Source organism: Dendrobates tinctorius, unplaced genomic scaffold (assembly GCF_039654945.1).
Source record: "Dendrobates tinctorius isolate UK_male_01 unplaced genomic scaffold, ASM3965494v1 ptg000028l, whole genome shotgun sequence".
In the NCBI taxonomy this organism is placed as follows: Eukaryota; Metazoa; Chordata; class Amphibia; order Anura; family Dendrobatidae; genus Dendrobates; species Dendrobates tinctorius.
Window position 1 is genome coordinate 12,127,067 of NW_027361696.1, and position 26,792 is coordinate 12,153,858.

The 26,792-nt window shown below is 48.8% G+C and overlaps 1 protein-coding gene across 10 annotated transcripts in view; it reads right to left on the reverse strand.

The window, feature by feature from the left end:
* The window catches only part of RAP1GAP (RAP1 GTPase activating protein), a 68,452-nt gene that overhangs the window by 40,437 nt on the left and 1,223 nt on the right, over positions 1 to 26,792 (reverse strand). Inside the window, exon 1 of one of the 10 annotated variants that reach the window (XM_073570152.1) lies at positions 7,108 to 7,254. The exons of 6 other annotated variants lie outside the window; for them this stretch is intronic. The gene's annotated coding sequence lies outside the window, so the exon portion shown is untranslated. Of the gene's footprint in view, positions 1 to 5,594; positions 5,859 to 5,957; positions 6,171 to 7,107; positions 7,255 to 26,792 lie in introns of those variants that run through there. 3 more of the 10 variants (XM_073570153.1, XM_073570155.1, XM_073570151.1) reach the window with 3 other exon arrangements.

The window sequence follows — 26,792 nt, forward strand, 5'->3', positions numbered from 1 at the left end:
CCCTATGTACAAGAATATAACTACTATAATACTGCCCCTATATACAAGAATATAACTACTATAATACTGCCCTATGTACATGAATATAACTACTATAATACTGCTCCTATGTACAAGAATATTACTACTATAATACTGCTCTTAAGTAAAAGTACATAACTACTATAATACTGCCGCTATATACAAGAATATAACTACTATAATACTGCCCCTATGTAAAAGAACATAACTACTATAATACTGTTCCTATGTACAAGAATATAACTACTATAATACTGCCCCTATTTACAAGAATATAACTACTATAATACTGTCCCCTATGTACAAGAATATAACTACTATAATACTGCTCCCTATGTGCAATAATATAACTACAATACTGCCTCTATGTACAAGAATATAATTACTATGATACTGCTCCTATGTACAAGAATATAACTACTATAATACTGCTCCTATATACAAGAATATAACTACTATAATACTGCTCCTATGTACAAGAATATAACTACTATAATACTGCCCCCTATGTACAAGAATATAACTACTAGAATACTGCCCCTATATACAAGTATATAACTACTATAATACTGCTCCCTATGTACAGGAATATAACTACTATAATACTGCCCCCTATGTACAAGAATATGACTACTATAATACTGATCCTATATACAAGAATATAACTACTATAATACTGCTCCTATGTACAAGAATATAACTACTATAATATTGCCCTCTATGTACAAGAATACAGTCATATGTAAAAGTTTGGGCACCCCTATTAATATTAACCTTTTTTCTTTATAACAATTTTGGTTTTTGCAACAGCTATTTCAGTTTCTTATATCTAATAACTGATGGACTCAGTTATATTTCTGGATTCAAATGAGGTTTATTGTAATAACAGAAAATGTGCAATCTGCATTTAAACAAAATTTGACCGGTGCAAAAGTATGGGCACCCTTATTATTTTCTTGATTTGAACACTCCTAACTACTTTTTACTGACTTCCTGAAGCACTAAATTGGTTTTGTAACCTCATTGAGCTTTGAACTTCATAGCCAGGTGTATCAAATCATGAGAAAAGGTATTTAAAGTGGCCACTTGCAAGTAGTTCTCCTATTTGATTCTCCTATGAAGAGTGGCATCATGGGCTCCTCAAAACAACTCTCAAATGATCTGAAAACAAAGATTATTCAACATAGCTTTTCAGGGGAAGGATACAAAAAGTTGTCTCAGAGATTTAACCTGTCAGTTTCCACTGTGAGGAACATAGTAAGGAAATGGAAGAACACAGGTACAGTTCTTGTTAAGCCCAGAAGTGGCAGGCCAAGAAAAATATCAGAAAGGCAGAGAAGAAGAATGGTGAGAACAGTCAAGGACAATCCACAGACCACCTCCAAAGACCTGCAGCATCATCTTGCTGCAGATGGTGTCACTGTGCATCGGTCAACAATACAGCGCATGCATAACGCCTTTTTGTATGACCAAACAACTCAATGTTTGTTTCATCAGTCCACAGGACCTTCTTCCAAAATGTAACTGGCTTGTCCAAATGTGCTTTTGCATACCTCAGGCGACTCTGTTTGTGGCGTGCTTGCAGAAACGGCTTCTTTCGCATCACTCTCCCATACAGCTTCTCCTTGTGCAAAGTGCGCTGTATTGTTGACCGATGCACAGTGACACCATCTGCAGCAAGATGATGCTGCAGGTCTTTGGAGGTGGTCTGTGGATTGTCCTTGACTGTTCTCACCATTCTTCTTCTCTGCCTTTCTGATATTTTTCTTGGCCTGCCACTTCTGGGCTTAACAAGAACTGTACCTGTGTTCTTCCATTTCCTTACTATGTTCCTCACAGTGGAAACTGACAGGTTAAATCTCTGAGACAACTTTTTGTATCCTTCCCCTGAAAAGCTATGTTGAATAATCTTTGTTTTCAGATCATTTGAGAGTTGTTTTGAGGAGCCCATGATGCCACTCTTCATAGGAGAATCAAATAGGAGAACTACTTGCAAGTGGCCACCTTAAATACCTTTTCTCATGATTTGATACACCTGGCTATGAAGTTCAAAGCTCAATGAGGTTACAAAACCAATTTAGTGCTTCAGGAAGTCAGTAAAAAGTAGTTAGGAGTGTTCAAATCAAGAAAATGATAAGGGTGCCCATACTTTTGCACCGGTCAAATTTTGTTTAAATGCAGATTGCACATTTTCTGTTAGTACAATAAACCTCATGTGAATCCAGAAATATAACTGAGTCCATCAGTTATTAGATATATGAAGCTGAAATACCTGTTGCAAAAACCAAAATTGTTATAAAGAAAAAAGGTTAATATTAATAGGGGTGCCCAAACTTTTACATATGACTGTATAACTACTATAATACTGCTCCTATGTACAAGAATATAACTACTATAATACTGCCCCTATATAGAAGAATATAACTATTATACTGCCCACTATGTACAGGAGTGCTGTGGAGTTGTGTGATCTGCAGTGACAGTTTCGCCACGTCCTTGTGTGTGACCTTACAGTCGCTATACTACGCAGCTGTGCTGTATAAACTGCTGAGGCCGCACACTCGGTTGTGCAGGGTCACAGCTGCGGCGGCTCAGAGGAGATGTACAATGCTCCGTCACGTGTACATTATGACTTCTGTCAGACGGATGCGCAACATCACTGACAGCCAAACAGACAGATCCGGGTCTAGAACTTGTCACAATTCCACTGGGATTGGTGTCCTGATTGCATCACACATCAGAGGTGATGTCACATCTCTTCAGTTACATCACCCCTGTGATGTGCACCCCAGGAGAAATATTGTGCGTTATGTCAGTTGCCAGCAGCAGGCGCCATTGTCCTCGCACCAGTAAAACTTTACGTACTTCTGAAACTCCCTGTGTTTGCCCACGTTGCTGGCAGAGAAGAGAAAACCACAAGAAGCTGCTCAGAAGCCACTAACCGACACCGAAGAAGAGGATTAGACACCAGAGTCAGGCCACGTCGCAACCCGGTGGCTCTAGAGGATGGGCACCACATCCCCTTCCCACTCGGCAACACCACAGGACAGGACCCGCGCCCCCTTACCACGCGTCGACACCACAGGACAGGACCCGCATCCCCTTCTCACCCGGCGACACCACAGGACATGACCCGCATCCCCTTCCCACTTGGCGACACCAAAAGACAGGACCCGCGTCCCTTTCCCATGCGGCGACACCCTAGGACAGGACCCGCATCCCCTTCCCACCTGGCGACACTAAAAGATAGGACCCGCGTCCCTTTCCCACGCGGCGACACCCCAGGACAGGACCCACATCCCTTTTCCACCCGGCGACACTGCAGGACAGGACCTGTGTACCCTTCCCACCCGGCGACACCACAGGACAGGACCCGTGTACCCTTCCCACCCAGCGACACTGCAGGACAGGATCCGCATCCACTTCCCACCCGGCGACACTGCAGAACAGGACCGCTTTCCCTTCCCAACCGGCGACACCACAGGACAGGATCCGCATCCCCTTCCCACCCAGCGACACTGCAGGACAGGATCCGCATCCACTTCCCACCCAGCGACACTGCAGAACAGGACCCGCTTTCCGTTCCCAACCGGCGACACCACAGGACAGGACCCGCATCCCCTTCCCACCCAGCAATACCGCAGGACAGGACCCACGTCCCCTTCCCACCCGGCAACATCACAGGTCAGGACCCTCTTCCCCTTCCCACCCGACAACACCCCAGAACAGGACCCACTTCCCCTTCCCACCCAGCAACACCCCAGGACAGGACCCGCTTCCCCTTCCCACCCAGCGACACCCCAGGACAGGACCCGCTTCTCCTTCCCACCCAGCGACACCGCAGGACAGGACCCGCATCCCCTTCCCACCCAGCGACACCCCAGGACAGGCACCACATCCCCTTCCCACCTGGTGACACCACAGGACAGGCACCACATCCCCTTCACACTCGGCAACAGGACAGGACCCGCATCCCCTTCCCATACAGCAACAGGACAGGACCCGTGTCTCCTTCCCACCCGGCGGTTCCGCAAAGTTGAGTCTCCCACAACTTTGCACAATTTAGTTATTGGTGAATTGGTCTCATTAATCCAGATTCTGCCATCGCAACTGACTGCGGCGCCCCGGACAACTGTCTGCGGCGCCCCGGACAACTGTCTGCGGCGCCCCGGACAACTGTCTGCGGCGCCCCGGGCAACTGTCTAAGGCACCCCCGGACAACTGTCTAAGGCACCCCCGGACAACTGTCTAAGGCACCCCCGGACAACTGTCTAAGGCATCCCCGGACAACTGTCTAAGGCACCCCCGGACAACTGTCTAAGGCACCCCCGGACAACTGTCTAAGGCACCCCCGGACAACTGTCTAAGGCACCCCCGGACAACTGTCTAAGGCACCCCCGGACAACTGTCTAAGGCATCCCCGGACAACTGTCTAAGGCATCCCCGGACAACTGTCTAAGGCACCCCCGGACAACTGTCTAAGGCACCCCCGGACAACTGTCTAAGGCACCCCCGGACAACTGTCTAAGGCACCCCCGGACAACTGTCTAAGGCACCCCCGGACAACTGTCTAAGGCATCCCCGGACAACTGTCTAAGGCATCCCCGGACAACTGTCTAAGGCATCCCCGGACAACTGTCTAAGGCACCCCCGGACAACTGTCTAAGGCACCCCCGGACAACTGTCTAAGGCACCCCCGGACAACTGTCTAAGGCACCCCCGGACAACTGTCTAAGGCATCCCCGGACAACTGTCTAAGGCACCCCCGGACAACTGTCTAAGGCACCCCCGGACAACTGTCTAAGGCACCCCCGGACAACTGTCTAAGGCACCCCCGGACAACTGTCTAAGGCATCCCCGGACAACTGTCTAAGGCACCCCCGGACAACTGTCTAAGGCACCCCGGACAACTGTCTACGGCACCACGGACAACTGTCTACGGCACCACGGAGAACTGTCTGCGGCACCACGGAGAACTGTCTGCGGCACCCCGGGCAACTGTCTACTGCACCCCGGAGAACTGTCTGCGGCACCCTGGGCAACTGTCTGCGGCACCCCCGGACAACTGTCTGCGGCACCCCCGGACAACTGTCTGCGGCACCCCCGGACAACTGTCTAAGGCACCCCCGGACAACTGTCTAAGGCACCCCCGGACAACTGTCTAAGGCACCCCCGGACAACTGTCTAAGGCACCCCCGGACAACTGTCTAAGGCATCCCCGGACAACTGTCTAAGGCACCCCGGACAACTGTCTACGGCACCCCCGGACAACTGTCTAAGGCACCCCCGGACAACTGTCTAAGGCACCCCCGGACAACTGTCTACGGCACCCCGGAGAACTGTGTGCGGCACCACGGAGAACTGTCTGCGGCACCCCGGGCAACTGTCTACGGCACCCCGGAAAACTGTCTACGGCACCCCGGACAACTGTCTACGGCACCCCCGGACAACTGTCTGCGGCACCCCCGGGCAACTGTCTGCGGCGCCCCGGGCAACTGTCTACGGCGCCCATGAGAACGCCATCGGACCCCACAGCACTCAACGCTGGAGACCCCCATGTAAACAGAACTCACCGGAGTCGCCACCGTCCGTCCCTGCCCGGGATTATCCGGGCTCTGCTGACAATCACACGCTGTTAACCATCGCTCTCCTGGTCCTGTCCCCACCTGACACAAAGCCCCAGGATAACAACGATGGAGGAGACTGACGCAGGAAGACGATTCCCAATCCTCCAGCTCTGCAGCCTCACAATCCCAGCGAGACCAAGAGCCAATCGCAGCGATGCAGGCGGCCTCACTGCACCGTGCGGCTGAGAGGGTGGAAAGCTGCCGCCATCTGCCCTCCCCCTGTATCCCGCACCTCCGGGCGCCCTGCTGGATCACACACACCCGTCACCCTCCCCCGACCTGTGCCCGGCTGCTGCCCCAAGCAATCACCTAACGAGCCGCTAACGAGAGAAGGGACTGCGCTGCCACTAATCCCCTGGATGTCCCCCACCTCGTCCGGAGCTGACGCCGGCGCCCATGCGTGCGGGCGATCATTACTAGGTCAGCCACAACTCATTGACCATGGAGATCACGGTGATCGCCTGAGAGGCAGGCCGGGTATCAAATCGTGCCACCAGACTGCACCACCAGACTGTACTCCCAGATGGCGCCATCAGACTGTTCCCCGGACCATACCCCATAGTAGTACCCCCAGACCATGCCATCAGAATGTACGCCCAAACCGTGCCACCAAAGCATCCCCCCAGATCAAACCCCAAACCGTGCCCCCAGACTATACCCCCAGACCGTGCCACCTGGGCGTACGCCCTGACCAAACCCCCAGACTGCACCCCCAGACTATACCCCTAGACCATGCCACCAGGGTGTACGCCCTGACCAAACCCCTAGACTGCACCCCCAGACTATACCCCAAGACCGTGCCACCAGGGTGTACGCCCTGACCAAACCCCCAGACTGCACCCCCAGACTATACCCCAAGACCATGCCACCAGGGTGTACGCCCTGACCAAACCCCTAGACTGCACCCCCAGACTATACCCCAAGACCGTGCCACCAGGGTGTACGCCCTGACCAAACCCCCAGACTGCACCCCCAGACTATACCCCAAGACCGTGCCACCAGGGTGTACGCCCTGACCAAACCCCCAGACTGCACCCCCAGACTATACCCCAAGACCGTGCCACCAGGGTGTACGCCCTGACCAAACCCCCAGACTGCACCCCCAGACTATACCCCAAGACCGTGCCACCAGGGTGTACGCCCTGACCAAACCCCCAGACTGCACCCCCAGACTGTAGCACCAGCGCATATCCACTGACTAAATCCTTAGACTGCACCCCAGGAGCATACCCCCAGAGTGTGCCACCACTGTGTACCCCCTGACAAACCCTCAGACTGTGCTATCAGACTGTGCCACCAGACCATATCCCAAGACTGTCCATCGGAGCTTACCCCCAGACCATATTCCCAGACTGCTCCACCAGAGCGTACCCCAAGACCCTGCCCCCTCAGCCAAAAATGTCTCCATCCCCAATGAGTCACATTATATCCGCCACCAATGTCAGCTGTTAGCGCATACCTCAACGGCGGTTGCCAGTCAGTACCAAGATGTGCGAGGCCGGAGCTCCGTTTCCCAGATTACTCTCAGGCCTAGCCACTCAGTGCCCAGCGTCTTGTCCTCGTTGCCTCCTTACGTCTCTTCCTGCCGTCCCCAGAACTCAGGATCTTTCTCCCCCGGAGTGGAGGGGGATTTACATGTTGTCATAGTAACAGGATTAAAGTCACATGGAGGGAGCCAACGATTACGAGCGCAGCGGGGGTCCGGTGATGACTTCATGTGTTGTATCAGACACAGAAGAGGGAGACACCTCTGGAGCGTCGCTGAGCTCTGGAGATCACGTCCCCCATAACCTGTGAGAATGTCTCACCTTGCCCTGGAGGCAAATCCTCACAGTGACCAGACGCCAAGGAACATACCAACCAGAGAAAGACAGAATATGGCGTCCTGAAGCTGAAATGCGCCACCCAAGGGTGTAAGGGCAGCAGCTCGTGCCCACCCTCCGGCTGCTATGATAACAAGTCAACTATGGACAACAAACTACAAAAACCTCCACAGGGAAAATCACCAGAAAGACCTGCGGATACGGATCAGAGGGGTCCACAGAACTGACCACATCGGCCTGTGCCGCGGGGATGGAGCAGTCTATTGTACAGACCACATCTGCGTGTGCCGCGGGGAGGGGGCAGTCTACTGTAGAGACCACACCTGCCTGTGCCACAGGGAGGGAGAAGTCTACTGTAGAGACCACACCTGCCTATGCCACGGGGAAGGGGCAGTCTACTGTAGAGTTAGAGACCACATCTGCCTGTGACGGCGGAAGGGGGCAGTCTACTGTAGAGACTACACCTGTCACGGTTTTACCACAAATTCTGCTAGAGGTAAGTAGGTAACCCAGTCCTCCTGATTCTCAGACACAAAACACCTAAGATAAGTCTCCAGATTCTGGTTAGCCCGTTCAGTTTGCCCATTAGACTGCAGGTAAAATGCTGAAGAGAACGACAGGTATATCCCCAGATGGGTACAAAATGCCCTCCAAAACTTGGAGACAAACTGCAACCCCGCTCAGAAACAATATCGGTCGGGAACCCATGTAATTTTACAATCTCTCTGATGAAAATTTGCGCCAAGGTCTTAGTGTTGGGTAAAGCGGGTAGTGCAATAAAATGTGACATTTTACTGAATCTGTCCACCACCACCAATATTACAGTATTACCTGCCAACACAGGTAGATCAGTGATGAAATCTACCAATAAATGAGTCCAAGGTCTACTGGGAACCACCAATGGTAGAGAGACCCAGTCAGACAAGTATGAGAGGTCTTAGCGCACAGACACTACAGGCGGCTACATACTCCCGGATATCCCTATGTACCCCTGACCACCAAAAACGCTGAGTAAGATCTGTGGTGGCTTTATTACTAGGATGTTCTGCCAAGACTGAATCATGATGTTCACTAAGGACTGTCAGACGGAGATTCACAGGTACAAAAACAGTTAACCTAAGGAACAGGCAGCAGGGGCGTCCCCCTGAGCCCCAACAACCTCTTTCTCAAGATCGGAGCATACAGATGCAATAACCATCCCTTTTTGTAGTATAGGAACCAGTGCACAATTATCTCCACCCCCAGGAACATAACGAGATGAGGCATCCACCTTAATGTTCTTGTTCCCTGGCCTATATGTGACAAAAAAGTTAAACCTAGTGAATCATCATAGAATAGAATCATCATAGAATCATCATAGAATCGTAGAGTTGGAAGGGACCTCCTGGGTCATCTGGTCCAACCCCCTGCTCAAAGCAGGATTCGCTAAATCATCCCAGTCAGATGTCTGTCCAGCCTCTGTTTGAAGACTTCCATTGAAGGAGAACTCACCACTTCTCGTGGCAGCCTGTTCCACTCATTGATCACTCTAACTGTCAAAAAGTTTTTTCTAATATCTAATCTGTGTCTCCTCCCATTCAGTTTCATCCCATTGCTTCTAGTCTTTCCTTGTGCAAATGAGAATAAAGTTGATCCTTGAAGAACAATGCCCATCTTGCCTGTCGAGGTGTTACACATTTCGCAGACTCTAGATATACGATATTCTTGTGATCCGTGATTACCATAACCGGATGAACTGCCCCCTCTAAAAAATGACACCACTCCTCAAAAGCCCACTTGATTGCCAAAAGTTCCATGCTACCAATGTCATTTGGCTCCACAGATGACAGTTTTTATTAAAATATGCACATGGACACCAATTACCAGAAGACACATTCTGCGACAATACAGCTTCCCACCCCCTCTTCAGATGCGTCAGCTTCTACAATAAAAGGCTGAGTGACGTCAGGCTGTATGAGAATCGGCGCAGATGCTAAACAATCCTTCAAGGTATCGAATGCCTCCCTGGCCGGAATGGACCACTTGGAGAAGTACGACCCTTTCATAGTCATATCTGTCAGAGGTTTTGCTACTACTGAAAAGTTTTTGATGAACTTAATGATAGTGGTTGCTGATACTGTAAAGCGCTGCGGAATATGTTGGCGCTATATAAATAAAGATTATTATAGTGCTTTGAAGAAAACACTATATTGTAATCCGAACGCTGCTAACTTATTCTTTTTCTTCTTATTATTATTCAGTTGATTTCCGCAATTAATGCGGCCCGAACCGCTGCACGCACAGACTCCGTTGAGGTGTCGTTTCGAAGCCATCGTCCATGAGAGGTGTGCTAAGTATTTTTCGTGTCGATCGGATTTGTAGTTTTTGAGCAATTTGCGTTAGAAATTTTTTTTTCCCCGTCATTGGAATGCATTGCCTCAGATAAGTTTCTGGCAGATAATATCAGCTCTTAAAGCGAAACCCACAGCACAAATGCCAATCTAGCTTCATCACATGACGCATGCCCCTGAGAGAGAATGTCCGCCAAAGAGGATTTAGAAGCCCAGTGAGCCAAACTGGCTCTTAAAGGGCCAACGCGCCAAAGTGATTCTTAAAGGGCCGGCGCACCGAAATGAGTCTTAAAGGGCCGGCGCGCCAAAACGAAAGCTGAGTGACCCCAGGCTCCAAATCGGAGGCTGAGCCACCCCGGCCTCCAAATTGGAGGCTGAGCCACCCTAGCCTCCAAATCGGACCCAGCGTGGCCCCGCTCAAAAAATAGGACCCTGCCCCGCCCACCAAAACGGACCCAGAGTGGCACAGCCCACCAAACCGGACCCTGAGGGGCCCCGCCCACCAAATCAGACTCAGAGTGTCCCCGCCCACCAAATTGGACCCTGAAGGGCCCCGCCCACCAAATCGGATCCAGAGTGGCCCCGCCCACCAAATCGGACCCTGGGGAGCACCGCCCACCAAATTGGACCCAGAGTGACCCCATCCACCAAATCAGACCCTGAAGGGCCCCGCCCACCAAATCAGACCCAGAGTGGCCCCGCCCACCAAATCGGACCCAGAGGGGCCCCGCCCACCAAATCGGACCCAGAGGGGCCCCACCCACCAAATCAGACCCTGAGGAGCCCCGCCCACCAAATCGGACCCTGAGGGGCCCCGCCCACCAAATCGGACCCTGAGGGGCCCCGCCTACCAAATCGGACCCTGAGGGGCCCCGCCCACCATATCAGACCCTGAGGGGCCCCGTCCACCAAATCAAACCCTGAGGGGCCCGCCCACCAAATTGGACCCAGAGTGGGCTCGCCCACCAAATCAGACCCTGAGGGGCCCCGCTCACCAAATCGGACCCTGAGGGGCCCCGCCCACCAAATCGGACCCTGAGAGGCCCCGCCCACCAAATCGGACCCTGAGGGGCCCCGCCCACCAAATCAGACCCTGAGGGACCCCGCCCACCAATTTGGACCCTGAGGGGCCCCGCCCACAAAATTGGACCCTGAGGGGGCCCACCCACAAAATCGGACCCTGAGTGATCCCGTTCAATTCAAGACCTGAGGAGCCCAGGCCACCGAATTGGATCCTGAGGGCCCCCACCCACCAAATCAGACCCCGAGGGGCCCAGAGGGCAAAGTGGCCCTTGAGAGACACCCACAGTTAAAACAGATCCTGAGTTGAAAGTCTTGCAGGGGCAGCAGGCAAGTCTCTCTTAAAGGGGCAGCCCGGGCACCATTTCAAAGCACTATCTGTACTTCCTTCAGGAAATACACATCTAGTTATTATTATTAAACCCAAAAATCTTTGTAACACCTTCAAATCCTCAGGACGATCCCAATCCAGTAATGCCCGGACGTTCACTGGATCCATGCGAAAACTGGTGGACAATAAAAGATATCCTAGAAAAAAGATCTCAACCGAGAATATAACCTTCTCTGGTTTGACATATAATTTATTGTCTCTGAGTAAGGCTGGAGTCACACTTAACGTATAAAAAGATAGTCCGTTTTCTACGGACAAAAATGTTCCCTGAACAGTGATTCATATGTCATCCTTTTGCAATGCGAGGATGCGATTTTCTCACATTTAAGCATCCGTGTGACATCCGTATGTCATCCGTACGGCAAGATTTTCTCGCCGGCTTACAAAATGGACATATAATGGATCCATGGCCTCAAATATTTGTGAAAACATACACTGCTCAAAAAAATAAAGGGAACACTTAAACAGCAGAATATAACTCCAAGTAAATCAAACCTCTGTGAAATCAAACTGTCCACTTAGGAAGCAACACTGATAGACAATCAATTTGTGCAAATGGAATAGACAACAGATGGAAATTATTGGCAATTATCAAGACACCCTCAATAAAAGAGTGGTTCTGCAGGTGGGGACCACAGTCCACATCTCAGTACCAATGCTTTCTGGGTGATGTTTGCTCACTTTTGAATGTTGGTTGTGCATTCACACACGTGGTAGCATGAGACGGACTCTACAACCCACACAAGTGGCTCAGGTAGTGCAGCTCATCCAGGATGGCACATCAATGCGAGCTGTGGCAAGAAGGTTTGCTGTGTCTGTCAGCATAGTGTCCAGGGGCTGGAGCCATTACCAGGAGACAGGCCAGTACACATGGAGGGGGCCGTAGGAGGGCAACAACCCAGAAGGACCGCTACCTCCGCCTTTGTGCAAGGAGGAACAGGAGGAGCACTGCCAGAGCCCTGCAAAATGACCTCCAGCAGGCCACAAATATGCATGTGTCTGCACAAATGGTTAGAAACCGACTCCATGAGGATGGTCTGAGTGCTGACGTGTACAGATGGGGGTTGTGCTCACAGCCCAACACCGTGCAGGACGCTTGGCATTTTCCACAGAACACCAGGATTGGCAAATTCGCCACTGGCGCCCTGTGCTCTTCACAGATGAAAGCAGGTTCACACTAAGCACATGTGACAGATGTGAAAGAGTCTGGAGACCCCGTAGAGAGCGATCTGCCTGCAACATCCTTCAGCATGACCGGTTTGGCAGAGGGTCAGTAATGGTGTGGGTTGGCATTTCTTTGGAGGGCCGCACAGCCCTCCATGTGCTCGCCAGAGCTAGCCTGACTGCCATTAGGTACCGAGATGAGATCCTCAGACCCCTTGTGAGACCATATGCTGTTGCGGTTGGCCCTGGGTTCCTACTAATGCAGGACAATGCCAGACCTCATGTTGCTGGAGTGTGTCAGCATTTCCTGCAAGATGAAGGCATTGAAGCTATGGACTGACCCGCCCGTTCCCCAGACCTGAATCCGATTGAACACATATGGGACATCATGTCTCGCTCCATCCAGCAACGTCACATTCCACCACAGACTGTACAGGAGTTGGGGAAGCTTTAGTCCATGTCTGGGAGGAGATTCCTCAGGAGACCATCTGCCACCTCATCAGGAGCATGCCCAGGTGTTGTACAGTAGGGAGGTCATACAGGTACGTGGAGGCCACACACAATACTGAACATCTTTTCCTTGTCATGAGGCATCTCAACTGAAGTTGGATCAGCCTGTAATTTGATTTTCCACTTTGATTTTGAGTATCATTCCAAATCCAGACCTCCATAAGATTTTGATTTACCTTGATAATTGTTATGTTTTATTGTACTGAACACATTCCACTATGCAATGAATAAAAAATTGCAACTGGAATATTTCATTCAGAGATATCTAGGATGTTATTTAAGTGTTCCCTTTATTTTTTTGAGCAGTGTATATACAGATATATATATATATATATATATTTATATATATATATATCTTGATCACTGTGTGAGTGTAGGGAAGGTGACCTGATGGACGGACTTGTCTGTAGGGAGAGAAGGGATGGTTGGTGCACTGAAGATGGATGCTTGTAATAGTAGAAGGGAAACAGCTGGAGAAAATGGAATAGGAGTGCAGTACCTAAGTTTGACCACAAGATGGCAGGGGGAAGCGTGAGAACAGGACTTTACAGTCCTGGGAGGAGCTCAGGAGGAGAAGACGCAGTGAAGGAGAACGAACAGTAGAGGAGAGCTCGACCAGGGGACTGAGGAGAAAAGAAGTCAGGGGGGTGGCCCCGACATGAAGAACCGCAGAACAGACAAGGCCCCGGGGGTACCAAATTGACGACGACCTCGGACTGGTGAAGCGCTGGCGGTAGATAGGCCTAGGGCAGCCCCAGTGAAAGAGCCGCGAGGAACATCACTACGACAGAAGGAAGGTGCAGGTACCCGGGCCTGAAGACGGAGAGCTGTAAAGGTGCTGTGGTGTATTGCTACGGTCGTCAGGAGGACGGCCAATAAACTCGGACCTGTTGTACCCGAAATCTGCCTCCGTCTCGTCTCTGTGTCATCTGTGCGCGGTAAGGCCGGTTTCACATTAGCGCTTTTTAAGCGCACGCACGGCCGGGGGTAGCTCCGCCCCCGAGCCGGCTCTCTGCCCGGCGTGCCCGCCCCTTGCTTGTAGCGCCGCCTACTAGCGGACAGCGGCGCCTGCGATCGGCGCACCCTATCTTTAGCATAGGGTGCGCAGATCGTGCGCAGGCCGTGCGCTAGTTGCGCTTTGACCTGCGCTGCGCACTTTTGACGGTGCGCAGTGCGCGCCAAAATCAAACTTTTCGGATTTTGGCGCGCACGGCGCACCGTCAAAAGTGCGCAGCGCAGGTCAAAGCGCAACTAGCGCACGGCCTGCGCACGATCTGCGCACCCTATGCTAAAGATAGGGTGCGCCGATCGCAGGCGCCGCTGTCCGCTAGTAGGCGGCGCTACAAGCAAGGGGCGGGCACGCCGGGCAGAGAGCCGGCTCGGGGGCGGAGCTACCCCCGGCCGTGCGTGTGCTTAAAAAGCGCTAATGTGAAACCGGCCTAAGCAGTGGACCACCCCCCAATCTGGCCCTTACCACATGTGCATGGCCCATGCGTTTGTATTCTATTGGTTTCTTGCTTTTGCAAGTTTTTGGGAGGTCTCCACCCCTCTCTTGTGGGCCATGCACATATAAAGCCGTCTTAGGCCTGTTTCACACATCCGTTTTTTAGCTCAGTTGAAATCCGTCAAAATGGCGGAAAACGGATCCGTTGGCGGATTGAAACAAACGGGTGTCACTGGACCGTTATTTTGACAGATCCGGATAAGGCAGAAATTTAAAGGAAACCGTGCCTGGAAATGGAAAAGGAAGGAGAGAGAGAGAGAGAGATTTTTTCAGCCACCAGAACTGAATTTAGGGTTAAGTTTCCGGCTGAGTCAATTCCTCTGGGCATGCGCACTGTAAAATGCGGATCCGGCTGGCCTAAAAAACGTTGCATTGTCAGTCTGGGCAAGTCGGCGAACGCCAAAATTTTGGCGGATCCATATAAAAACGGCTCCAACGGATGACCATCCGTCAAGATCTGCCGGTAATGCAACTCAATGGGAAAAAAAACGGATCCGCTAAGAAAAATGGCGGATCCGTTTTTTTACCAAAACAGCGGATTTTGACTGATGGTGACAGAAGGATGTGTGAAAGAGGCCTTAGGCTGGTTTCACATTTGCGTTTTTTAGCGCTGGAAAAAAACGCACACCTGCGCATGCGTTTTTTCCCCTATATTTAACATGGGTGCGCATACCTGCGTACTGGTCAGCGCATGTATGCGATTTTCATGCGCTGCGTTTTTTTGGGGTGTGCGTTGGGATTTTCCAGACGCAGCATGTTGCATTTTTTGGCCCTGCAAAAAAGCGCATGCGCACATATGCGCACGTTTTGCGCTAAAAATGGCCATTATAGCCTATGGATGCGCATATGTGCGCACTGGCATGCTCATGTATGCGTTTTTTTGCATATGCGTTTTTTTTTTTTAAACCATGGAATTTAGGGGTTTGGGTTAGAGTTAGGGTTAGTTAAGGGGGTTTAGGGTTAGGGTTATGGTCAGGGTCAGGGTTAGGGTTAGGGTTAGGGTTAAGTATGGTTTTGTTAAGGATTAGGGTCATGGTTAGGGTCAGGATTAGGGTTAAGTATGGTTTTGTTAAGGGTTAGGGTCAGGGTTAGGGTTAGGGTCAGGGTTAGGGTTAGGGTTAGGGTTAGGGTCAGGATTAGGGTTAAGTATGGTTTTGTTAAGGGTTAGGGTCAGGGTTAGGGTTAGGGTCAGGGTTAGGGTCAGGATTAAGGTTAAGTATGGTTTGGTTAAGGGTTAGGGTCAGGGTTAGGGTTAGGGTTAGGGTCAGGGTTAGGGTTAAGTATGGTTTTGTTAAGGGTTAGGGTCAGGGTTAGGGTTAGGGTCAGGGTTAGGGTTAGGGTTAGGGTTAGGGTCAGGGTTAGGGTTAGGGTTAGGGTCAGGGTTAGGGTTAGGGTTAGTTAGGGTTTAGGGTTTGGGTTAGGGTTAAGTATGATTTGGTTAAGGGTTAGGGTCAGGGTTAGGGTCAGGGTTAGGGTTAGGGTCAGGGTTAGGGTTAGTAAAGTCATGGTTTTGGTAGTGTGAGGGGCCACCTAAAAATGTTGGAAAAAAACGCAAACGCGGTAAAAACGCGCTAAAAACGCATACAAACGCATAAAAACGCTGCGTTTTTTTCATGCATGCTCATAAAAATGCTTGAAAAAAACGCAGCAGTTGTATGCTTATGTATGCGTTTTTTCAATGCGTTTTTTTGCGGGAAAAACGCGCTGCAAAAAAAAGCAAGTGTGAAACTAGCCTTACACAGCGTGTCCACATCAGACATTACCTCTCTGAATCCTGCTCATAAAGGTACTGTTCACATGGTCAGGTTTTAAATACAATGGTTAGGACTGCTCTGATCGGTATACCTTGGCATTTGGTAGAGCAGCTTAGTATACATTTTTTGCAAAAAACGTATCAACTAAATACCCTGTTTTGTTATCATCTTTTTACTAGCACTTGCTGTTTATTGTTAGATATTTTTTTTACAGCAGAGTATTTTTTCACATTTGTTGTACTGTGTTTCTCTGTGTTCCATGGTTTATATACAGTAAACCATTGCATATCTGTTAGTTTTATATATATGTATCTCACTAATAAGGTTAGTAGTGTATGTGTGTAAATTTTTGGAGCTGTAGGTGTTAAATTAAAGGATTAATTCACAGAAAAAACTTGCGTGGGCTCCTGTGCAATTTTCTCCGTCAGAGATTGCAAGCAAGTAACTGAGGGCAGAAATTAATAGCCTAGAGCGGAACCATTGTTTTTGGCCCACCCCTTGCTAAAAAAAATCTGCCCCCAGCCACCCCAGAGAAGGCGCATCTGTGAAATGCACCAATTCTGGCACTTACCCTCTCTCTTCCCATTGCCCTGTAGCGGGTGGCATATGGGGTAATAAGGGGTTAATGTCACCTTGCTATTGTAAGGTGACATTAAGCCTGGTTAATAATGGAGAGGTGTCAATAAGACACCTCTCCATTATTAATCCACTAGTCTGAAAGGGTTAAAAAAAAAACACACATTAAGAATAAAGAGTTTTAATGAAATAAACACATTTTTTCCATCTTTATTTCACTCCCAGTCCAATCGAAGCCATTGTTCTCCTGTAAAAATTCCAAAATATAAATGCAACAATATCCCCTACCTGTCCACAGTACAGTCAAGTCCCACGCTGCAATCCATCTGAAGGGGTTAAATTGTTTACATCCGGGACCGGTGCTAATGTGACCAGCCCAGCTGTAAACCACGGAGGAATGAAGGAAAAGCTGCCTACGCAGCCTCCCCGCCTGACCGGAGATGAACTGATTAGCGTGGGAAAGTTTCTGAACATTTTCCCACACTGTCAGTTCACCATGGGTCGGGCGGGCAGTCTGCGCAGCCTCAGTGACTACCGCTGCAACCAAAAAAACATAATTCCGGCGTTTTGACATTTTTCTCGTTATGCCGTTTAGCAATCAGGTTAATCCTTTTTTTTATTGATAGATTGGGCTATTCTGAACGCGGCGATACCAAATATGTGTATGTTTGATTTTTTTATTGTTTTATTTTGAATGAGGCGAAAGGGATGTGATTTGAACTTTTATTGTTGAATCTATTTTTATTGAAAGAACAAATAAACAGAGAAAACATACAGAATAAGAAAAATATGCAAGTTATACACCTTTCTGTACATCGTTACAGCATAGACAGTTACTTATACATCTATCACATCTATTCAAGATGAAATCTTGTAGTTTCTCAGTAAGTTGTGTATTAGTGGTTTACATACCCCTGTTCCTAACCCACTCTGGCTGATTGACCTACACTAGGTAATGGTTCACCCATCTGCATAGGATATACCAAATATTTGTTCCTTAGTACTTATCATCCCGCGTGGGTAGGTTCATTAAACGATGTTCGTAATTTGTTTTGCATAGTTCAGTAGGGGTGTAATATGTAAGAAAAGAGAATGTAGGGAGAGAAGAAAGAAGACATAAGAAATTTCAGAATAGAGCTTTTAGGGGTAGTAAGGAGAGGAAGGGAGAGAAAAAAGGAGGGGGGGGGGAAGGGATCAGCGGTCCCCAAATCCCGAACCAAACCCTAAGAAGCCACCTCAACCAACTGCGATAACCCAGCTGTTTCTTTAAACAAGATCCAGGGGCGCCAGACTCGGGTCAAGCGGGTGCCATCCCCCTCCAACTCAGCCATCATCTCCTCCATTCGAAAGATATCTGCAAGTTCCGCCACCCATTCCACCATAGTTGGCGGTGTTGCCACTCTCCAGTGGCGTGGAATTACCATACGTGCTGCGGTAATACAATGAACTTTTATATATATATATATATTTTTTATATTTTTAAAAACATTTTTTTTTAATTTTGGCATGCTTCAATAGTCTCCATGAGAGACTAGAAGCTGCCATAACCCGGTCGGCTCTGCCACATACAGGCGATGATCAGATCACCTGTATGTAGCAGAATTGCTGACTTGCTATGAATGCCGACCACTGGCCGGAAGCACGCATTAAATGCCGCTCTCTGAGTTGACAGCGACATTTAACGGGTAAATAGCCACGGGTGGATCGCGATTCCACTCCCGGCTGTTCCGGGCACATGTCAGCTGTTCAAAATAGCTGACATGTCCCGGGAAAGATGTGGGCTCACCGCCGGAGCCCACATCAAAGGGGGGGACACGACGCGGATGTGGATCCTGAACCGTGATCTGATTGAGTTCGCGGAAATCTAGGCATGGGTGTAACTCCCTGTGTTTCTTCTTTACAACGAAAACCCTACAGCAATTGGAGATAAAGGATGGTCTGATATGACCCTTAGCCAGGCTTTCTGTGATGTAGTCCTTTATGGCCTGCCTCTCTGGATCAGAGATATTATAGAGCAGGGGTGGGGAACGTCTGGCCCGTGGGCCGTATATGGCCCGCCATATCATCTTGTGCGGCCCGCAGCTACTTTCCCCATTTTTTGGCCGTGGGCCCTTTAAGAGGTGCGGTGGTATTGTGCTCAGCAGGGCCGTATTTGCCATTTGCGCTCCCCATCATACTCACCTCCTCCAGCCGTGCCTGCGCTGCAGCTCTGATGGTCCTGCTCTTCCTGAGTGAGTGCGCGGTCACACGTGGTACCGCTCATTAAGATCATGAATATGGACGCCACTCCACTCTCATAGGCGTGGCGCCCATATTCATGACCCTAATGAGTGGTACCACGTGACCACACGCTCACACACAAACAGGAAGAAGCAGCAGCAGGGAACGGAGTCGGACCAAGCCACAGGTGAGCCAGGGGGAGAAAGCGGTGGGGGGATGAGCGAATGAGTGCCGGGGGGTGGCAATGGGCGCTGGGGGGTGGGTGTAGAAAGCGTCTGGGGGGGAATGAGCGGTGGGGTGGATGAGCAGAGCCTGCACTGGGGAAACGGGTGCACTGGGGAGATGGCTGCACTGAGGAGATGGCTGCACTGAGGAGATGGCTGCACTGAGGAGATGGCTGCACTGAGGAGATGGCTGCACTGAGGAGATGGGTGCACTGAGGAGATGGGTGCACTGAGGAGATGGGTGCACTGAGGAGATGGGTGCACTGAGGAGATGGCTGCACTGGGGAAACGGGTGCACTGAGGAGACGGATGCACTGTGGAGATGGCTGCACTGGGGTACCGGTGCACTGGGGAGATGGCTGCACTGTCGACATAAACTAAATCTCCGAGCACGCCAAAATACTCGGAGGACACCGAGCATGCTCAGGAAAACCCAAGCAACGAGTATACTCGCTTATCATTATTAATAATTTTATACGGCCCCCAAACGCTATTATAAAATTCCAAATGGCCCTCGGCAGAAAAAAAGGTTCTCCACCCCTGTTATAGAGTCTGCTTTTTGGCAGCTTGGCCCCATGGACAAGATTAATGATGCAATCATAAGGACAATGACTCCCCTGCTCTGAGAACACATCCCCAAAGTCTGACAGGTATTTCGGCACAGACTGGGTATCCACCTTAGCCAACTGGGTACCCAAGCAGTGTCCTTGACAATACATCCTCCATTTTACTACTTCCTGAATCTGCCAGTCTACAACAAGGTTGTGCAGAGTGAGCCAAGGAAGTCCAAGAACCACAGGAGAGGGCAGATCCTCTAGCACATAACAGTCCAACACGTCAGTGTGCATGGCCCCCACCTGAAGCTGTAACCCTCGAATGACTTGAGTAAAGTGCCCCGTCTCAAGGTTGCAGAGTCGATGGCAATTATGGGTATGGGTCTGGACAGAGTATGTGGGATGAGACCTCAGACCTGGATGAACCTAGCGTCAATCAAATCTGCCCCACTGTCCAGAAATGCAAAACTAACCGCCTTAAACCCACCCAGGTGAATCTCAGCTGGCAGACAAAATTGTGTCCTACCCACAGAGGTGATGAGGACACCCGGGTTGCTAACCTCCCTGCAACCCAGGCTTCTTAGTTTTCCGGTGGCTGCTTACCATGAGATAAGGAAAGGCACAGAGCCCATGAAATTATCCTTTCTACCACAGTAAAAACACACTCCCCCTTTGTAATGAATAATAAACTGCTTTCCAGAATGAGTTGCCGCACCCAACTGTATGGGTTCCTCAGATGCCCCAGACCTGGTTTTGCTTTGACTGGCCCTCCGGCACATTCGGGGGTCTCCCTATGTCTTTGGAGAAGACAACGATCCACACAGATAGCCAGAAACATGGCCGCCTCAAGGAAAACTGGAGTCTCATTCATCGCTAAGGTATCCTTCACCCTTACTGTAAGCTCTTTACAGAACTGGCTATGGAGTGCGGGTTATTTCCCTTATTGTCCATGGCCCACCTCCAAAACTCGGAGCAATACGCCTCCGCCAGCCAGTCTCCCAGCTGAAGCTGATGTAGTGTGGATTCAGCCAGGGAGATGCAGTCAGGGTCGTCGTATATAAGGCTGGAGTCACACATAGCGACTTACCAGCGATCCCGACAACGATATCAATGTGTCAGGATCGCTGGTAAGTCGCTATGTGATCGCTGGTGAGCTGTCAAACAGACAGCTTCACCAGCGATCAGCACTGCGACGCGCGGCATCGCTGTGTTCATTAGCGCTGGCCATGGATCCATGTAAAAAATAGAATTAAAAAAAATATTGTTATTCTCGCCTTCCAACGTCCAGCGCAGTATTCCCGCCTCTCTCCACGCTCCCAGTAATCCTTTGCGAGAATTACCGCGATGACGTCCGTTCTCGCGGGATCGCGAAGTCTCGCGGTCATTCTTGCAAAGGTTTACTGGGACCGGAGCGAGGCGGGAAGACTGCGCGGGACGCCGGAAGGTGAGAATAATAACAATATTTTTTTTATTATTTTACACCTGATCGCTGGTCTCCTGTCACACGCAGCGATGTGTGCTGGCCAGCGGGAGATCAGTGACGAAAAAAATGTCCAGAGGTTTCTTGCAGCGATCAGCAATACCGGCAGGGGGGCCGGTCGCTGATCGCTGTCACACACAGCAATCTCGCTGGTGAGATCACTGTTGTGTCACAAAACTTGTGACTCAGCAGCGATCTCACTAGCGAGATCACTATGTGTGACTGGGCCTTAAGACCCAGTGCCAGAAAAAATCCTCCACCGTCTGGAGTGACTGGGAGTCAGACAGGAGAGAGAATGCCCATGCTTGGGGGTCACCCTGAAGGAGAGAGATAACTATCCCCACACGTTGCTCCTCGGTACCTGAGGAACAAGGCCGCAACCTGAGGTACAGTTTACAGGCCTCCTGGAACACAGCAAACTTGTCATGCCCCCAGAGAACCTGTCAGGCAAAGCGATCTTGGGCTCCACTTAGGGTTGTCTGGGAGTCACGGTCCCCAAACCTGATGTGTTAGGGTGCTGTAAAATGATAATGTGGAGATCTGCCACCTCCAGACTGAGCTGCTGTAGATGCCCTGTCAGAGCAGTGATAGGATCCATAATAGATAAAAAAAGGGCTTCGGTCAGAGCTCATGTCATGACTCTGTTGTCGGGTGTCCCGGCACCAGGGGCTTCTTCCCTGTCCCTAACGCTTGGAGCGCCCTAGCTCTCCGTGTTCTCTGGATTACCTCTTATGGTGAAGATGCCAGGACCACGTACCTTGCCTTAGCTCCTGAAACCACCCTCAGACTGTACCCTTCCCTCATCCAGGGAAGCGGGGAGTAGTAGTGTAGCGTAATACACAATCCAGACTAACAAAGTAATATGAGCAGGGATAAAATACCAATAATACAAATATACTCACACATATAACAGAGGAAAGCACCGGGGAGTGGAGGATGGGGTTAAACCAAAGTAGGAGAAGGGAATTATCACACACTCAAAACCTAGGAACAGTCACAGATAAATCCACCAAATGCCTTCTCCAGTAATAATCACCAACCTCCAGCCATGCAGCATAAGCTACTCTGACAAAGAGTGCTAGCCAGGGCCCAGATTATATAGGAGATGGGAGGGGCTAACAGTGAGCAGCTGAGAGCCTTAGTGCAGGAAAGATTCCAGGAGCTCTCATCTGAGCAGATTAACCCCTGCACTGCTAAAATAAATTTACACCATTTAATATGAAGGTGAGTGCTTCTAATCAGTGCAGGAGTAGGAGAAATCAGACGCTGTGTCTTCTGGTTCCTCTCTAGTGTGGTATACCTGTAACAATAACAGTGATAAATCTCTGAGTACACATAATGTAGTAGATGTCACCTGCAGTCCTATGTAACACCACAGATAACACAGTGATAGCTCTCAGAGTACACATAATGTAGTAGGTGTCACCTGCAGTCCTACAGTATGTACAGAATTTTTGCTTTCTTGGCCTTTTTTTCAGAGAATATGAATGATAGCACCAAAACTTTTTCTCCACTCATGGTTAGTGGTTGGGTGAAGCCATTTACTGTCAAACTACTGTGTTTTCTCTTTTTAAGTCATAATGACAACCCAAAACATCCTAATGACCCTGATCAAAAGTTCAAATACCCTGGCGATTTTGGCCTGACAACATGCACAGAAGTTGACACAAATGGGTTTGAATGGCTACTAAAGGTAACATCCTCACCTGTGACCTGTTTGCTTGTAATCGGTGTGTGTGCATAAAAGCGGAGCGAGTTTCTTGGATCCAGACTCTTGCATCTTTCATCCAGCCACTGACATTTCTGGATTGTGAGTCACGGGGAAAGCAAAAGAGCTGTCAACGTATCTACGGGAAATAGTGGTTGAACTGTATAAAACAGGAAAGGGATATAAAAAGATATCCAAGGAATTGAAAATTCCAGTCAGCAGCGTTCAAACTGTGATTAACAAATGGAAAATTGGGGCTCTGTAAAAACAAAACCATGGTCAGGTAGACCAACAAAAATTTTGTCCACAGCTGCCAGGAAAATTGAAAAACCAACAAATAACATCAGCTGAAATACTGGATGCTCTGAAAACTAGCCGTGTGGCCGTTTCAAGATGCACAATAAGAAGGTACTTGAAGAAAAATGGGCTGCATGGTCAATTCACCAGAAGAAAGCAATTTTTGTGCAAATGACACAAAGTATCTTGCCTACAATATGCAAAACAGCACAGAGACAAGCCTCAAAACTTCTGGAACAAGATAATTTGGAGTGATGAGACCAAAATTGAACTTTTTGGCTACAACCATAAATGTTACATTTGGAGAGAGGCCATCAAGGCCTATGATGAAAGTAACACCATTCCTACTGTAAAGCACCGAGGTGGATCGCTGATGTTTTGGTGATGTGTGAGCTACAAAGACACAGGAAATTTGGTCAAAGTTAAAGGAAAGATGAATGCAACACGTCAGCAAATACCAGATGCATATTTGCAATCATCAGCCCGGAAGATGCGCATGGGATGTACTTGGATGTTCCAACATGACAACAATCCAAAAGACAAGGCCAAGCAGACCTGTCATTGGCTATGTAGTATGTTGGTGTTTTCTGTCATAAACAATGATGATGCAGTAATTCAATTTTGATGTTTTCTATGCTAAACAATGTTGATGCAGTAGCTTTGCTCGGCCGCCGGAGGTCACCTTTGAGTAATAGACCAGAAAACTGTACAAAACAGTAAATGAAGTCTAAAAGACTTTTTTTTCCTGGGCTTATGAGGAGAAGCTGCATGCTGGTGAGGCAAAGAAGGACAATTTCAATTACAATGTTGTAAGGGTTCTCAAAGTCAAATCATACATATATATCCCTTAAAAATGGTACTTTATTGTTTAAAAAACCACAAATGTGGTATACACCAGAAAAAGCGTGACTAAAGATGAAAAACAAAAATTAAAGTGTTCAAACAAACAAGCCCATACTAAGGTGACACCTTGGAATCCCTCGTAAAGACTAAGCTGTATCCTGCCTGTCCGCGGAGGTTGGCACCCTAGGGGGGAACGTTGTGGCGCCCCCGCTCAACGATGGCTGTCCCTAGGGGCCCTGATAAGCCCTACCGCCACTAGTGGTCCCTTCTACCCGATGCAAGATATGGGAATAGCTATTTGCACCTTTATGGGACACAAGATATCGCAGCATCGGGCCTCCTGATGAGCCTAATAAGGCGAAACGCGTTGAGGCGTTAACTGGTTGTTGGCAGGTGGCAGAAAATGCAGATGAGTATCGCTGTGGCAGTTCTGCATTTTTTCTGTATTTATACAGCAATGGGATATAGCCTTTATCCGTTCTGTGTGTTATGACTTATTAGAGTCAGTGCCTTTTCTATATATTAAGAGATCTTCTACATGAGATTGAGGCACTATTCACAAACTGTTTTTTCTATTATGATGTCTCTTGCTCTAATCTGACCACCGATTGCCATATGTGTTCTATTTAATTTTAACCTCTTTTGCTTTGGGACACAGGGTCCTCTTTAGAGCAGCTTGGTCTCTGTCTAGAGATAGGGGTTCCTATATCTTGCATCGGGTAGAAGGGACCACTAGTGGCGGTAGGGCTTATCAGGGCCCCTAGGGACAGCCATCGTTGAGCGGGGGCGCCACAACGTTCCCCCCTAGGGTGCCAACCTCCGCGGACAGGCAGGATACAGCTTAGTCTTTACGAGGGATTCCAAGGTGTCACGTTAGTATGGGCTTGTTTGTTTGAACACTTTAATTTTTGTTTTTCATCTTTAGTCACGCTTTTTCTGGTGTATACCACATTTGTGGTTTTTTAAACAATAAAGTACCATTTTTAAGGGATATATATGTATGATTTGAGGCAAAGAAGGACCCAGAGCTTGAAGGATTCCTGTTGGGACCGTGTGATTTCAAGAAAACGTCTCCTGTGAGTAAACAGAGAAGTGTGACCAGTCACCTGCTGTGTAGTTAGCTATGGATATCTATAGAGGAATCACAGCCTATCCCAGGACACTCTTGTTAAGGATTGCATATAAACTGATAGAGACTTTGTGGATTCCTGTGCATCAAGATTCTGGCTGAGGAATATTACTGGAACTGATTGTGAACTTTATCTGAGTTTGCATCAGAAGATTTGGTGGCTCAGGAAGCTGTTTGACCCATTGTTGGACGTCTACATAACAAATTCATAACAAATTACTGTTGGAGCATATCCTGTGAAGGTGTACACTCTGAGCGCTCGAGATTAAGACAGTGCACTGCGTATATATTGTGTTTAGACTGTGATGGTTTAAGTGATTTATCAGTTATACATATATTTATATAGTGGGGAAAATAGGGTACCCGTGATCTATTGTACTTTAGGCGAGAGGCAGGTGTAAGATTGTATTCCTGAGAGGACCATGTCTCACAGTCACAGTATCCCCCCCCCGTATAGGACCGTTACGGATAAGGGAGGGGGTGATATAGTCTCAGAGTAATCTATCCCTGTCTGTGAAGATCTGTGGGATCTTTCAGGCTGCATAACTTGTTCTTTGTGGGTTGTGGCCCATATTGTGCTGAGAGGGAAAATACTGCAGATATAAAGAATAGTTGGTTTACCTTCATATTGAGTTCTGAGTCGTTCATAGCAGCGCCATATTCCAATCTTGAGCAATGACCGGCGTTCCGGCCTTTACAGCTACAGCAGAACAAAGTGAAGGTTCTGGAGTGGCCATCTCAGTCTCCTGACCTCAATATCATTGAGCCACTCTGGGGAGATCTCAAGCGTGCAGTTCATGCTAGAAAGCCCAGGAATTTACAGGAACTGGAGGCTTTTTGCCAAGAAGAGTGGGCAGCTTTACCATCTGAGAAAATAAAGAACCTCATCCACAACTACCACAAAAGACATCAAGCTGTCATTGATGTTGGAGGGGGCAATACACAGTATTAAGAAATGGGGTATGTAAACTTTTGATCAAGGTCATTTGGATGTTTTGGTTTGTCATTATGATAAAAAGAGAAAACACAGTAGTTTGACAATAAATGGCTTCACCCAACCACTAACCATGAGTGGAGAAAAAGTTTTGGTGTTATCATTCATATTCTCTGAAAAAAGGCAGAGAAAGCAAAAATTCTGCCTGGGTATGAAAACTTTTGTGCACAACTGTAACACCACAGATAACACAGTGATAGCTCTTTGAGTACAGCTAATGTAGTAGATGTTACCTGCAGTCATATGCAACACCACAGATAACACAATGATAACTGATAATTATTATCAGCGCTGTGACTGTCAAATCACATTTCTACACTGGGCTCTTAGGATGTACCAGCTTGCTCACCCCAATCACCTGCCCTGCTCACCCCACTCGCCCGCTGTCCCCTTCCACCATTTCCGGGACATAGCAGGTGACACTCAGAACTTTCTGTGCTTTCTTTTATAATGTGACAGCTTTTTTACATAACAATATGAAAACGACATAGATAACAACGGCAACGATTACGTGAGTCATCACAGGCGTCTGTGGGAGGCAGGTGACAGATGCAGCCTGCGAGGGAGAGAGATCATTCCAGGGAGACAGACACCAAATCTCACACACCGTAACCAGCATAAGA